The 13,694-nt window shown below is 39.9% G+C and overlaps 1 protein-coding gene across 4 annotated transcripts in view; it reads left to right on the top strand.

The window, feature by feature from the left end:
- LOC122563195 (copine-8-like) overlaps window positions 1-13,694 on the top strand; it is a 583,848-nt gene that overhangs the window by 292,930 nt on the left and 277,224 nt on the right. The gene's annotated exons all lie outside the window — the stretch shown is intronic.

The raw sequence follows: 13,694 nt of genomic DNA, 5'->3' as shown, positions 1-13,694 counted from the left end.
TTTGCAAAGGCAGCTGGAGCTTTAAATGATCCACTGTCTCTGTTCAGATCAGACTTTGGACTCTCGAGTGACAATGGTGTTCATGATGATTTCTTTAAAAATACCGCAGCATATTCTCCAAAAATAATAAACTGTATGTTGTGATTGTAATGAGATCAACGAGGTGCACCTTATAGAATACAAGTTCCCTGACTGGTGCTGTTAATCTCGTCCAATCAGGGAGCTCTGAGAAGGGAGTAAAATAAGTACTACCGCAGTTAGGTGGTAGTGTGGGCGTTAAAAATAAATAAATATACAGGAGATTTGGGTGCTGGGAAAAAAATAAGCACTACTGCAACTAGGCGTAGTGAGTGTGGGGATAAAAAAAAGAAAAAAGGGAGTAAAATAAGCACTACTGCAGTTAGGTGGTAGTGTGGGGGTTAAAAAAATTTAAAAAAAGAAGAAAAAAAAATTTTAAAAAGGGAGTGTCGGACATCTTTTCTTTCTGAGACCTGGTTCTGAGGAAGCTGGACAATTTTAAGGGATTTTCCATGTATAAATATAGGGTGGCTTAGTGATGGATTGAGATTAGAGTGGTGCTGGAAAAGCACAGCAGGTCAGGTAACATCTGAGAAGCAAGAAAATCGACATTTCGGGCAAAAGCCCTTTGTCAGGACTGTAGGCAGGGAGCCTCCAGGGACATTGGTCTCTGTGGAGTTATTTCAATGTAGTTGATGTTCACTGGAGTATATATTTATGGTTTGGTCTACGCCAGGTCAGTTTTTATCTAGATGCCATGCTAATAACAGGGAAGACCAATAAGGAACACTTTTATGTTTCTCTCAGGCATGCTATATGCATTAGAAGGGAGAAATGTGTGTTCTAGGCACCCCAAGTGACCTACTTGGGTTACAGAGTTGAGAAGAATGGTTACACCTGTTGGAAGATAATGTGAGGGTGATCAGAGGTGCCCTGCCTGTGTTGGAGCTTCATTCTATTTGTTAGGCTGCTGAATTCTTATGGAAAGTCCATGCACAACCTGTCCTCTCTGCTAGCACCTTTTGCATCAACTCTTAAAAAAGGGTCAGCCTTAGAAATGGTTATGTAGCCAAGCCATAATTTTCAATGAATTGAAGAAACAGCTATCATCCTGTAAGGTGCTGGCGAGGTGTGATCTGGTATTGACATGTGATGCCTCCCTGTATGAGATCGGGATACTATTAGCTCATAGGTGGAGAGGAACATCCAGGAATTTAGCTAATACAGAGTGTAAATATGCCCAAATAGAGAAGGAAGTTTTGATGGTCATATGTGGAGTAAGGAAGTTCCACCAATACCTTTATGGATGTAAATTTGTAATAATAATGGACCATAAACCCATGCTAGATCTACTTGAAGAGGATGAGGCAGTGCCATTTGTAGCTTCAGGCAAAATTCAGTGCTGGACTGTAATATTAAGTGCGTACAAATACAAGTTGGAACACTGTCCAGGAGGCCAAGTAGTGGGTGCGGTTGCATTGAGCTAACTCCCACTGGCAGAGTACTAGAAGAGTCACTGGAAGAATCTGTAATAGTTTTAACTTTTCTGGACAGATTTCCAGTCGCAGCTGATAATATCAGAAACATTAGGGACAGTCAGATACTTTAGGAACATTTAAGCAGCTCTTAGATTGTCACATGTGAGATAGTACAATGAAGGGTATGTAGGTTAGTCTGATCTTCAAGTAGGATAGAAGGCCGACACAACATCGAGAGTCGAAGGTTATGTACTGTGCTGTACTGTTCTGTGTTCTATGCTCACAGAAAGATCTGGTCCTGGCAAAACTGAAACAGCTAATGGTGATGGTGAAAAGAAAAGGGCCTTTTTAGACCAGGAGAGACCAGGTCACAGAGGACAGCATATTATTATGGGGATAAGAGTTAATGTCCTAACCAAAGGTCACTGCCAGATACCAGCTGAACTCCACCAAGATAATCTAGGAGTTTGCAAAATGAACATGTTGGTGAGGAGTTATGTCTGGTGGCCAGGATTGGATAGAGACAAAGCTGCATTTGTGGGGCAGTGTCCTAGTGCCAAAAAGGTCAAAAAATACACACCAGCAGCTTCCCTACATTTGTGGGAATAGCCAGGTAAACCTTGGACCCCATTCTGTTGATTACGCAGGCCTTTCATCGGTTCAATGTTCTTAGTCATTGTGGATGCCCACTCAGTGTGGCTGGACAGTCATAGAGTGCACTCATCAAACATGGGGATGGCAATAGAAAAACTGCACACATCTTTTGCAGTACACTGACTCCTGGAAGTGTTGGTTACAGATAACATAACATTGTTCAATAGCAGGGAATTTGAATATTTCCTAAAGTTGAATGACATTCAACGTATCAGGACAGCTCCATACCACCAATCATCCAATGGCCTGACAGAAAAAGTGGTCCAAATTTAAAGGCAGACTTAAACAAACAGCCCTATAGCTTCACTAGATACCAACTGTCCAGATTCCTATTTGATTACTGGACCACTTCTCCTGCAACTACAGCAGCAACGCCAGCAGAGTTGCTAACAGGGTGAATACTCCACTCCAGGTGATAGCTGATCTTCTCGACCTGGTGGGGGAAGGTGAAGTGGCATCAGGAATGCCAGTGCTGGACACAAAATTCCATCAAGCAAGAGAGAGAGTTTATTTCAGGGAGTACAGGAACCACAGGAACCAGAGGCATGGTCAATGCGAGGTCAGTTCCTGTGGCATGTAAAGTTCAGGTAGATGCGACAGTCCTGAACAAGCATTATGGACTGTAAGAACGCTGGAAACTTGCCAACAGGCCAGAAGGAAAATGTGCTCAATTCCTTGAAACAGTCAGAAAGGCCGTGGAAACCCATGGATTCTCCCTCTCTGTCAAACATTGAAGAGATCTCAGAATCTGAGGTACACATAGCCGATGTTGCTGCCTCAACACCTTTTTCTGCCTAAAGAATAGAATGAATTTCTTCAGAGATGCTCCAGGTGCAAGAGATGAGCTTCTGTGTGTTACATGCCATCCATATCCGAGGCAGAGTCAGAGGAACTAAAACACCCCAGGAAGAGTTACAGAGAGAAGAACCAGCCTATGTCCTGTGACTCAGAGGGGAAAGGATGGAGTGATTGTAATGGGGTCAGCCATGTGGACCCTCATAAAATATGAGTTCCTTGTTTGGGCCTGTTAATCTAGTCCAATCAGGGAGCCTTGGCTGACAGATATAAGCAAAAGTGTCAGAGGCTCTGTTCAGCCTGAGAGCTGGCTCTGAGGGAGCTGGATCAGTGTCAAGGAATTTCCTTGTGTAAATAAAGGGTGATTTGCTGATGGGATGCTGGCCTCTCTGATATTATTTCAGGTGGTTGATGCACATTGGAGTATTTACTTGAGGGTTGGTTTTCCCCAGTGAGGTAAAGTAATTAGGAAGGAGAGATGACAAACTGGCTTTTATTGGTAGAGGAATTGAGTTCCGGAGTACTGAGGTCATGTTGCAGTTGTATAAGACTCTGCTGCGGCTGCATCTGGAGTATTGTGTGCAGTTTTGGTCGCCATACTATAGGAAGGATGTGGAGGCACTGGAACGGGTGCAGAGGAGGTTTACCAGGATGTTGCCTGGTATGGTAGAAAGATCGTATGAGGAAAGGCTGAGGCACTTGGGGTTGTTTTCATTGGAGAAAAGAAGGTTTAGGGGTGACTTGATAGAGGTGTACAAGATGATTAGGGGTTTAGATAGGGTCGACAGTGAGAATCTTTTTCCACGTATGGAGTCAGCTATTACAAGGGGGCATAGCTTTAAATTAAGGGGGGTAGGTATAGGACAGATGTTAGGGGTAGGTTCTTTACTCAGCGAGTCGTGAGTTCATGGAATGCCCTGCCAGTAGCAGTGGTGGACTCTCCCTCATTATGGGCATTTAAGCGGGCATTGGATAGGCATATGGAGGATAGTGGGCTAGTGTAGGTTAGGTGGGCTTGGATCGGCGCAACATCAAGGGCCGAAGGGCCTGTACTGCGCTGTATTCTTCTATGTTCTATGTAAACTGGAGTTGAAATTTAACTATCAAAGGCAAATAAACATTTGTGGGAGAAGAGTTTGTATCTTGCGTCCTGCTTCAATCAGTGGACAGCTGGCAAGGTAACACCTGGTATCTGGAACTAGAGAGTTAAGTTTAGATCTGATAAGAGCAGTTTTTTTCCTCAATGTATTATTTTTGGATAATTAGGGAACATTTTGGAGAGCTGAAGTACCCCTCTGGATATATTCTGAGAACACTTGGGAGTGGGGGGAAGGTCAGAGATCCCTTGTGGAAAGGGAGTAGCTATGTGTCCTTTGGGATTGTTAGCTGTGGTCATGGTTGTATATAAAAGATGCATTAACTGCTTGGAACTATCCAACTTGTCCAGAATTGTGTTGAGAAGTGTCAAAGTGTGTTTTTATGAATGAGGGTGCTTGTTCAGTAGAGTGCTGTTTGTAATGGAGGGAGTCCATATTTAATGTTTCCCCATTTCGTGTTGTTTTACTTTACTGTTATTATGTTATTGGTGTTTGAAACCTCAAGATTGGTGGCAAGATTTAGTTTAACATTGTTGACTCTACAACTCGATCTAATTGAGGTGACCTTGCCTTCTCTCAGACTTGATGCTGCTCCCAGTGTTCAGCCTTATGTCATGGACTTCCCCCCTGATGCATCACTGCCTGTGATTTACACCAAGGAACCCCCTTCGAACAGGTTCTAGACTATTTGCTAGAGCTATCGCAACCAGACTGCATCCACCAGCCCACTGCATCACCCTCAGAAACCAAGGTTTCAATCCAGCTAATTCACCACCAGACCAAAAATGGGGAATACGGGTGGCCATTTTTAAATCTTGCATTCACAGGATTGAGAATTCTCCCAGCTCTGCATGTGGAACCTAGGAATGAAAATTGGGGCCATAGAGTTAATGGGTGGTGAGAATGGTCTTTCGATGAAAGTAAATCCAAGGACTCTGTAATAAATTAGCACAGACAGAAACCCATTGCATTGCTCAGACTGCTGCCATGTATTCTGTAGCTGCACAAAAAACAATTAGGGCAAGATAAATGATGGACATTTTCTGAATAATGCCTCACCAGTGAATGAAAAATGCGTGTAACAAGAATAGTGCAGCACAAAGATCACTTCTCTTTGTTTCTCTGGTAACAGACTGATAACTGGTTTTAAGCAGCAAACTATTAGTCCATCTTATTTCTAGAGCTTTATTAATGAATCACTTTGTAATTGCCTCATTTATGAAAACATTACTTGTAATGCATGTTTTCCAAGATGATTTTCTAAAACATCCAAGAAAATTATTTGGATTTTTTTCGTTAAACTGTACCAATTTTCTTGTGGAAAGTGAAAGCACAGGGAATTATGGACAGACTACATTAGCAGTGAGTTCATATGGAAACTAAACAGTGGAATCTTCTGTTGTTTATGTAGTGAGCTTGGAATCAGAAAGGGCTTTTAATTGGATATGATGATGACATGCCTGAACCTCGCTACTTTCCCACCTCTAACGTTTTGTGTTTAACTTCATGCTCTGTCACCAACTAATGCCTTTAAGTGACCAATTAATGACCTGGGGTGGAGAAGTCAGTGATGAATAGGCTACATGTGGTTCAGGAAGGAGCTGATAGTGAAGATTACCTGTGGTTTGGCAGAGGGTGAGCACTGACTGGGGAATACGTTGCTGGACATTGCTATGGGTAGTGCAGTTCTTTGACATGCCAGCTACGGTTTCTTTTAGTTACTTGCTGATCAAGTTTTAAACCAGCCATGAGAAACTTTGTTTACCTTATAATTTGCAAGAAGATTGAAATAGAATTGTTTGCGTTTTACTGTTACTCTGCATTTTCACTTGCCATTTGTAAAACAAAGAAGCTTAATAATTATAAACTGGTCACATGCCACTCAGTGTTTTCAGTTGGCTTACTGAAAGATTGGAAAAGCATTTGTGTTAAAGATCACAGGTGGTCCTATTCTGAAACCCTTGGCTTGCACTATGAGTGATTAGACATTGGACACACCCTTGAAGAGAAGATCTTCAGATGTGAGTGGCCACCCTTCAGAGAATATCTAAGCCAGACTTGAAGCTATATCGCAGAATGGAACTGTGCGTCATACTCTTGAAAGCTGGTTTCATTTCTAAATGCACAAGACCAGCAGTATTAGCAACAAATTCTGAAACAGTGAAACCATTTTTATTAATCAGTACTCGAAGTGTCAGGTCCTTTCTTGAGAGTACCATACCAATTATTTATGTGTGGAAGCACCAGAGCAACAGTTCAAGCAGCAATATTATTACTCCATCAACTTTCTTATCTTGAGGCTATTTTTATGCATTCTCAAATGTGATATCATAAGAAAGACTACATTTATTGCTCCTCCCTCATTGCTTTTGAGAAGGTGGAATTGGGTCACCTTTCTGAATCTCTGCAGTTACTGAAAGTGAAGTTGCTGGGTTTTTCTTTCCTTTGTGGTTTCTTTTGCAGGTTACTTTAATGATATAATTGTGGCAATTTTGTGAATATAATGTAATTGGAGAATATAAATGCAGCCAAAAGAATTATGAAGAAATGATTTGATAAATTTTACTTGATTGTTTCTGTTTACTCAATTCTTTATCTAAAAAAGTATTAACAGGGAGCCTGTTTGTTGTAGGCAAGATCTTTTCTACTTATCTAATTAGAAGAGCTGTTGTTTTACAAGTTCCCACTGCATTACAAGATTATTTCAACCAATGGTTCTGGTTTAGCCTTAAAATTGGAATCTTAAAAAAAAAACATTTACTTCTTCCAAGGATCTAAGAAAACAAAATGTAGGCCTTTTTATGCCAATATCAACTAATGTGTAAATGAATAATGGATCACTTATTCTCTAAATTTCTTTAGAATAATTGGATGTGATAGCTACTTCAAAATATGCTGCTGTAGTACAAGACCTATTAACATTTAAAACTGAAACAAATAGTTTATTTTATCTATCCTGTCGTACTCTAGCTGTACGGAATGCATGGATAATTTCATCTTCCAAGTTCACCTACAACATTGACATTCAATAATGTGGAAAATTGTCCAGGTATACCCTGCCTACAATCACCAACTGATACCCTCCTTTCATGCTGCTTTCAATTGTCAGCAGAATAATGCAATAAATTGTTAGCAGTGTTAGAAAGCAGTATTTGCTAACATAGTCAGTGTTGCTCATTTTGAGTTCTTCCAGGAATACACTTCTCCAGACATCAGTTGCAATAATGGTCTAAGTAGATGAGTCAGTGAACTTCCAACAACAGAGTGACAACCACTATCTTCAGCAGAAGGATAGTATAAGGGAGCAAACAAGGAAAACATTCCAGGAAAGTGATGAAGGGGCAGCGCTGTGAAAGCTTATGATTTCACATAAACTTGTTGGACTGTAGCCTGGTGTTATGTCCCTTTTGACCTTGTCCACCCCGGTCCAACTCAGGCACCTCCATATCATTCCAGGAAAGGGCAAAAGCCTGGCACTTATCCCAAGAATAAATTTGCTTTTGAATAGTTCTTAATAAATGTGCATAGAGAAACAAATGGCTTAAAAAGAATGGTCACAGTAAAAATAAATTTGATTTATTCATAATCTTGGTTAACTGTTCAATATTCTCAAACCAATATAAGAATACAGGAGCAGGAGTGGACCCTTGGTCCTACACTGCCTTCCAAGATAATCATGCCTGATCTTCTACCTTGATTCCATTCAACTGCCTGCTCTGATAATTATTAGAGTTTCCCTGAAATGAGAAATCTGCCAATATCAATGTTGAATATATTTACTGATGGAGCATCCACACATTCTTGGTGAGATGATTCACAATTGTCCTGACAATTTACCCTGATGCTGCACCCAGACCCCACTTTCCACCCCCCCTTCTCCCCCAACACCAATCCCCACCCATTCACCCCCGGCATCTCTCACCAAACCCCCCTCCCTCCCAAAGGTTCCCCAAAATGGTTCCTTTATGCTGGGGAAATATCTTTTGTATTTCCTGTCCAGCTCTGTCAGAATCTCAGAAACTCACAAAAGGGCGGATTTTACTTCTTAACTTGGTGGCAAAAGAGTGAATATCTGTTTTGTAGCAGACAGTCCATCTGTTACCATTATTTTTGCTACCCCTCACAATGAAAATTATAATATTTAACATTTCACTGTGAAGAATATATTAACAAAGCATCCCTTTGATCAGGTCACCTGCAGTTTTCTGAGTTGGATCTCCAGAAATGTGTGTGGTTTGAATTTGAATTCAGTAAAAAAATTGTCCAGATAAGACCCTGATTAGATGCCTGTTTAATGTATCTTGTCCTCAATCACTGCTGTACAATTACATTGATTAGGTACACCCGGAAAAGCCTTAACTTATGTGGGAGTATGAGTGGGAAGTCTGACCATCATTAATTTCCAATTGTCATTTCAGACCAGCAAGATGAATTAAGCATAAAGCAGCAGCTGAGGATTGGGTGGCCTTAAGGTTGTTGGTAATCAGAACTTCAGGAAGGGATGCTCAGTAGGACTTTGGGAAAAAATATGGAACTTGAAACAGTAAAGGCCCAGACCTTCCTTGCAGGTCTGGAGAAGTACTTGTTCTCCATTTGACCACATTAATAATTCACTTAGAACTTACCAAGGTCTTTGTTTCCACGCTGATGGATTCAGAATTCTGGTTAAAATGCCATTCAGATCCAACATGCACAATAGGATGCCTAAGTATAACATAGGATCCCAATTAGCCTGGCTCCAGTCTTGGTATACCATCAAAAATGGATTATTTTAACCTGCTGTGGAATGAGAATAGACTGAATTAATTTTAACTTCTGTTTCTGCGGCATCTGCTCTTTAACATTTCGCTGAGAATCTGTGTTTAAAAACATAGGAACAGGAGTAGGCAATTCAGACCCCCGGGTCTGTTCCAATATTAATGAGGTCATAGCTGATCTGTGGCCGAACTCCGCATAGCTGCCTTTAGCCCATATCCCTTAATATCTTAGCTGAACAAAAAATAGTCGTCTCAGATTTAAAATACAATTTATCCAGCATCCACCACCATTTGTGGCGGAGAGTTCAAACATCTACCATCCTTTGTGTATGGAGCTGCTTCCTACCATCTCTCCTGAATAACCTGGCATTAATTCCCAGACTATGCTCTCCTTGTTCCAGAATCCCAATAAGTGATGTTAGCTTATCTTTATTTACCCTGTCTTTTCCCGATTTGGAATGCCAGTGTTGAACTGGGGTGGATAAACTTAAAAATCTCACAACACCAGGTTATAGTCCAACAGGTTTATTTGGAAGCACTAGCTTTCAGAGCTCTGCTCCTTCATCAGGTGATTATGAGAAGAGGTAGTGCCTCGAAAGCTAGTGCTTCCAAATAAACCTGTTGGACTATAACCTGATGTTGTGTGATTTTTAACTTTATCTTTTCCCATTACTCTCTTGAAGACTTAAATCAGATGACCCTTTAACCTCCTAATTTGCCTAATTTCTCCCATAACTTAACTGCTGAAGACCAGGTATCATTCTTGTGAACTTATATTATACTCATTCTAAGGCTGCTACATACTTCCTAAGGTGTGATGCCCAGAACTGCTCACAGTGCTCCAAGTGGGGGCTAACTGGGTTTTGTGCAACTGCAGCATAACTTCTGCATCCTCATACTTCAGCTTTCTCAATATAAAGGCCAGCATTCTACTAGCTTTCTTGATTGGTTTCCTGCACCTGTTGTGACATTTTTAGATCTACACCTGAACTCCAAAGTCAGTTTGGACATTTACTGTGCTCAACTTCATACCATCTAGAAAATACGCTGATCAGTCCTTTCTTAGTCCAAAATGAATGACCACTTGCTTATATTAAAGTCCACCTGCTACAGTTTTGCCCAGTCACTTAATTTATCAATATCGAGAGTGTGGTGCTGGAAAATCACAGCAGGTCAGGCAGTATCTGAGGAGCCAGAGAATCAATGTTTTGGGCATGAGCCCTTCATCAGAAATCTATCAATATACCTTTGTAGTTTTATGCTGTTATCTACACTGTCCACAATGCCACTTAATGTTGTGTCAGCAGCAAATTTGGACACATGACTTTCTATGACTATCCAAGTTGTTGATAAATAATGTGGTTAAATGAGACCCTAACACACATCCTTGCGATACACCACTGGTCACATCCTGCCATTTTGAGTACCTACCTATTTTATCCTAGTTTCTGTCACCTGCCACTCAACCAATTTCTTAGCTATGTCAGTAATTTGCTCAGTTCTGTGCCTTCTACCTTAGTTAATAATCTCTTCTGTGAGACTTTATCAAATACAAACAACATCCACAGACATTCCTCTGTCCACTACCCAAGTCATATCTTCAAAAACTTCAGAGAGATTTGTCACACATGTCATGAATTGATACTACTCTCCCTGATTTATTGAGAATTTTCATGGTGTTCAAAGATGTAATAAGTGATTATATTCCAACAGTTTCCCACCACATATGTTAAGGTAACTGGCCTATAATTCCCTGGTTTTCCAATTTCACACTTATTAGAAAGCAGAATGATATGCAATTTTCCAATACAAAAGGATGACTGCTGTATCTGGGGAGTTCTGAAAGATTGTAGTTAGGATGTCTATTTACTTCCTTTAACACCCTCAGATGGAAGTCATCTGGGGATTTGGCACTCATTAATTCTGATAATTTTCTCATTACAAATGTTTTATTAATTTTATTTAGATCCTGTCCACAATCCACTATTATTTTCTTGGGACTTTAGCAAGCTATCCTCCTGTTCTACTCTAAATACTAAGGCAAAGTAATTATTCAACATGGCTGCAATTTTTGCCATGGTCATTGACAATATACCTACTTTCAGCCTTTAGTGGGCCAGCATTGCTCCTGTCACCCACTCCCCTTTGTGTAACTGTAAAATTTCTTACTGATCTTGATGTTACTTGCAAGTCTCCTTTGATAATTCCTTTTTAGTAGCTATTATAAGCTACTTTGTGACCCTTTGCTGGTTTTTGTATCTATTCCATTCAGCAGGATCTGTGCTTTTTTTGTGTGTGTTTTTGTAAGCTTTTCCTTTAGTTTCATTGTTCCCTTATCTCTTTAGTTGTCCACGGCTGTTTTATCCGTGAAGTGGAGCTTTTCCCTGTCAGGGGTATAAACTGGTATTGTATTGTGTGAAGTGTTTCTTTAATGATCCTGTACTGTTCTTCAGTTGTTTTACCCATTATCCCAGTTTTCTGTGGACAGTCTCTGTCTCACCTTGTAAAGTTGACCTTACTTATATCTAAAACTCTAGTAACTGATTCTTGATTTTCATTTTCAAACGCTATAATAAACTTGATCATGTTATGATCACTGTTGATGAATGTTCACACGCAATTAGATTAGTAATTAAATTTGGTTCGTTACTCAATCCCAAACTGTATTACTTGTTCCCTTGTTACAGCCAGGATATATCACTGTACAAAATTACCCTGGACACTCCAGAAATTCACCACTTTTGTAACAGGTCTGCCTCTCCCAATCTATATTCAAGTTAAAATTCTCCATTAATAATTTCTGCCTTTGATACACACTTGTCTAATTTCTGCATTTATGCACTCATGATACAATACAATTTGGACTTAGAAGCCTCTTTTCTAATTGCCAAGAAAATAGGTGCAGGGATAATGACCACTGCTGAGCACAGAAACAGTGAATGATAAATAAATGTGAAAAATATGGTACTTAATCCAATATTTGATATTTGAGATAAATAAAACTATAAATTGCTTAATTTATTTCAGGATTACAAGAAATACAATAATACAATCACAGTGTTGATGAGTTAAAAATTAAATGATGATTTTAACAATAGGTTGCTTGGAGAATGTATGCATTGGCAGAAAATTAGATGTAAAAAAAGTGAAACCACTCTTAAATAGAAGCATGTAAGCTGATGTAGAATTTTACCCAGAGGTTGTCATTTATTCAGGCTGTATTTGCTATTGTGGGTAAATAAAAATTTTGCATAATTTTTCATTATTATTAAGGAAAAGTCAGAGACACAAATGTATGCAGTTCTTTTACCTAGACATGTGTACCTTGTGGACTTGAAATTGTTCAATGACTGTATGGCTGTGCTTCCATGCATTTAACAAGAACTCGGCAAGGAGTGGGATTTGTTTTCAAAATGCAAAAGGAAGTATCTCCCACAGGTCTGGAAACAGACCAAATGTATACATCAGTATTGTACTGTTCTTAGATGTGCTGCATAGGGGCTCGATTCACTGCTAATAGTGGAAAGCTTTCACTTCACTCAATCAGACAAGAAATTACTGTTCCAAATGATTCTGGAATAACTGTGAAGTTACATTTTCTGTCTACATTATAATTTTCATCTTTCAATTCCTGTAAAAGCAACAAAGAAATGCTGGTTACAACAGCAGCTAATGTCAAAATGTGCTGTCTTTATATATTCTGAAAAGCTTACTTCTATTTTGAAACATAGGAAGGGCAGATACCTTTAGGTTATTGCACTATGAGTCATGAAGTGTTTGTGAGATTAGCAGCTGTGCTGTTTGTGTTAAGGTAATCACAATGGATTTTTTCAGGGGTGTGTGTGTGTGTTTGTCAGAAAGCTGGATAACTGCATACATACTTTTTTTTCCAGTCTTCTCGTTATTAATAGCTTAATTTTTATACTACTTAAAATATTTATCCCATGTTGACTTTAGAACGTTGAACTGGCTTTCAGCCTTAGAAACCAATTTATTCATTGGATAAATTCAGTGCATTCATTAAAACCAAACAGGTTCAAATGATATCAGGTTCGCAGTCTATGCCATGCTAATCTTTCTGACCTCAGTGATGGATACAGTAGTTGAGTAGGTAGAGGAAACACACCAATGGCGGGGGTAGGTGGGAGGTGTCTTAGGAGAACATCACTGTGACATCATGGACTGTGACAGTAATACCTAAGGATTGTACTTCTTCCCTGGAATCATACCCTTTCATGCATTTTGTTTACCATGCGTTTTCTCATGTCAGTACAGCACTCTTAGAGGCTACACTGTCTGCCTGGGCTGCTTTTGCTTTGAGTCCCTTGAATTTGTAACCTATTCTTAGCTGAGGATAATTTTTCCTCACTCTCAGTAAGTTCTTTAAATTGTTCATTATATTGTATTCAACATTACACCAAACTCAGCTCTCTAGTACTTTTTTTTTCTTTTTCTTTTAGATTCTCAATTCAAAAGCTCTTTGATAATGTCAGAGCAGCATCATACTTTACATCATAACCGCTATAACATTGCCTTAGTGTTACAATCAACTCTCCTGACCACTATTCAGCACTTGCTATTTGACAAGTCCAAAGTTTGTGAGAAGATTTGTAGCTCGGGTGCTCGTTGCTGTGGTTCTGTTCGCCGAGCTGGAAGTTTTTGTTGCAAACATTTTGTCCCCTGTCTAGGTGACATCCTCAGTGCTTGGGAGCCTCCTGTGAAGTGCTTCTGTGGTGTTTCCTCCGGCATTTATAGTGGCCTGTCCCTGCCGCTTCCGGTTGTCAGTTTCAGCTGTCCGCTGTAGTGGCCGGTATATTGGGTCCAGATCTGTGTTTGTTGATGGAGTTTGTGGATGAGTGCCAAGCTTCTAGGAATTCCCTGGCTGTCCTTTGTTT

Source organism: Chiloscyllium plagiosum, chromosome 26, assembly GCF_004010195.1.
Source record: "Chiloscyllium plagiosum isolate BGI_BamShark_2017 chromosome 26, ASM401019v2, whole genome shotgun sequence".
In the NCBI taxonomy this organism is placed as follows: Eukaryota; Metazoa; Chordata; class Chondrichthyes; order Orectolobiformes; family Hemiscylliidae; genus Chiloscyllium; species Chiloscyllium plagiosum.
This window is presented reverse-complemented; position numbering and strand designations above follow the sequence as displayed.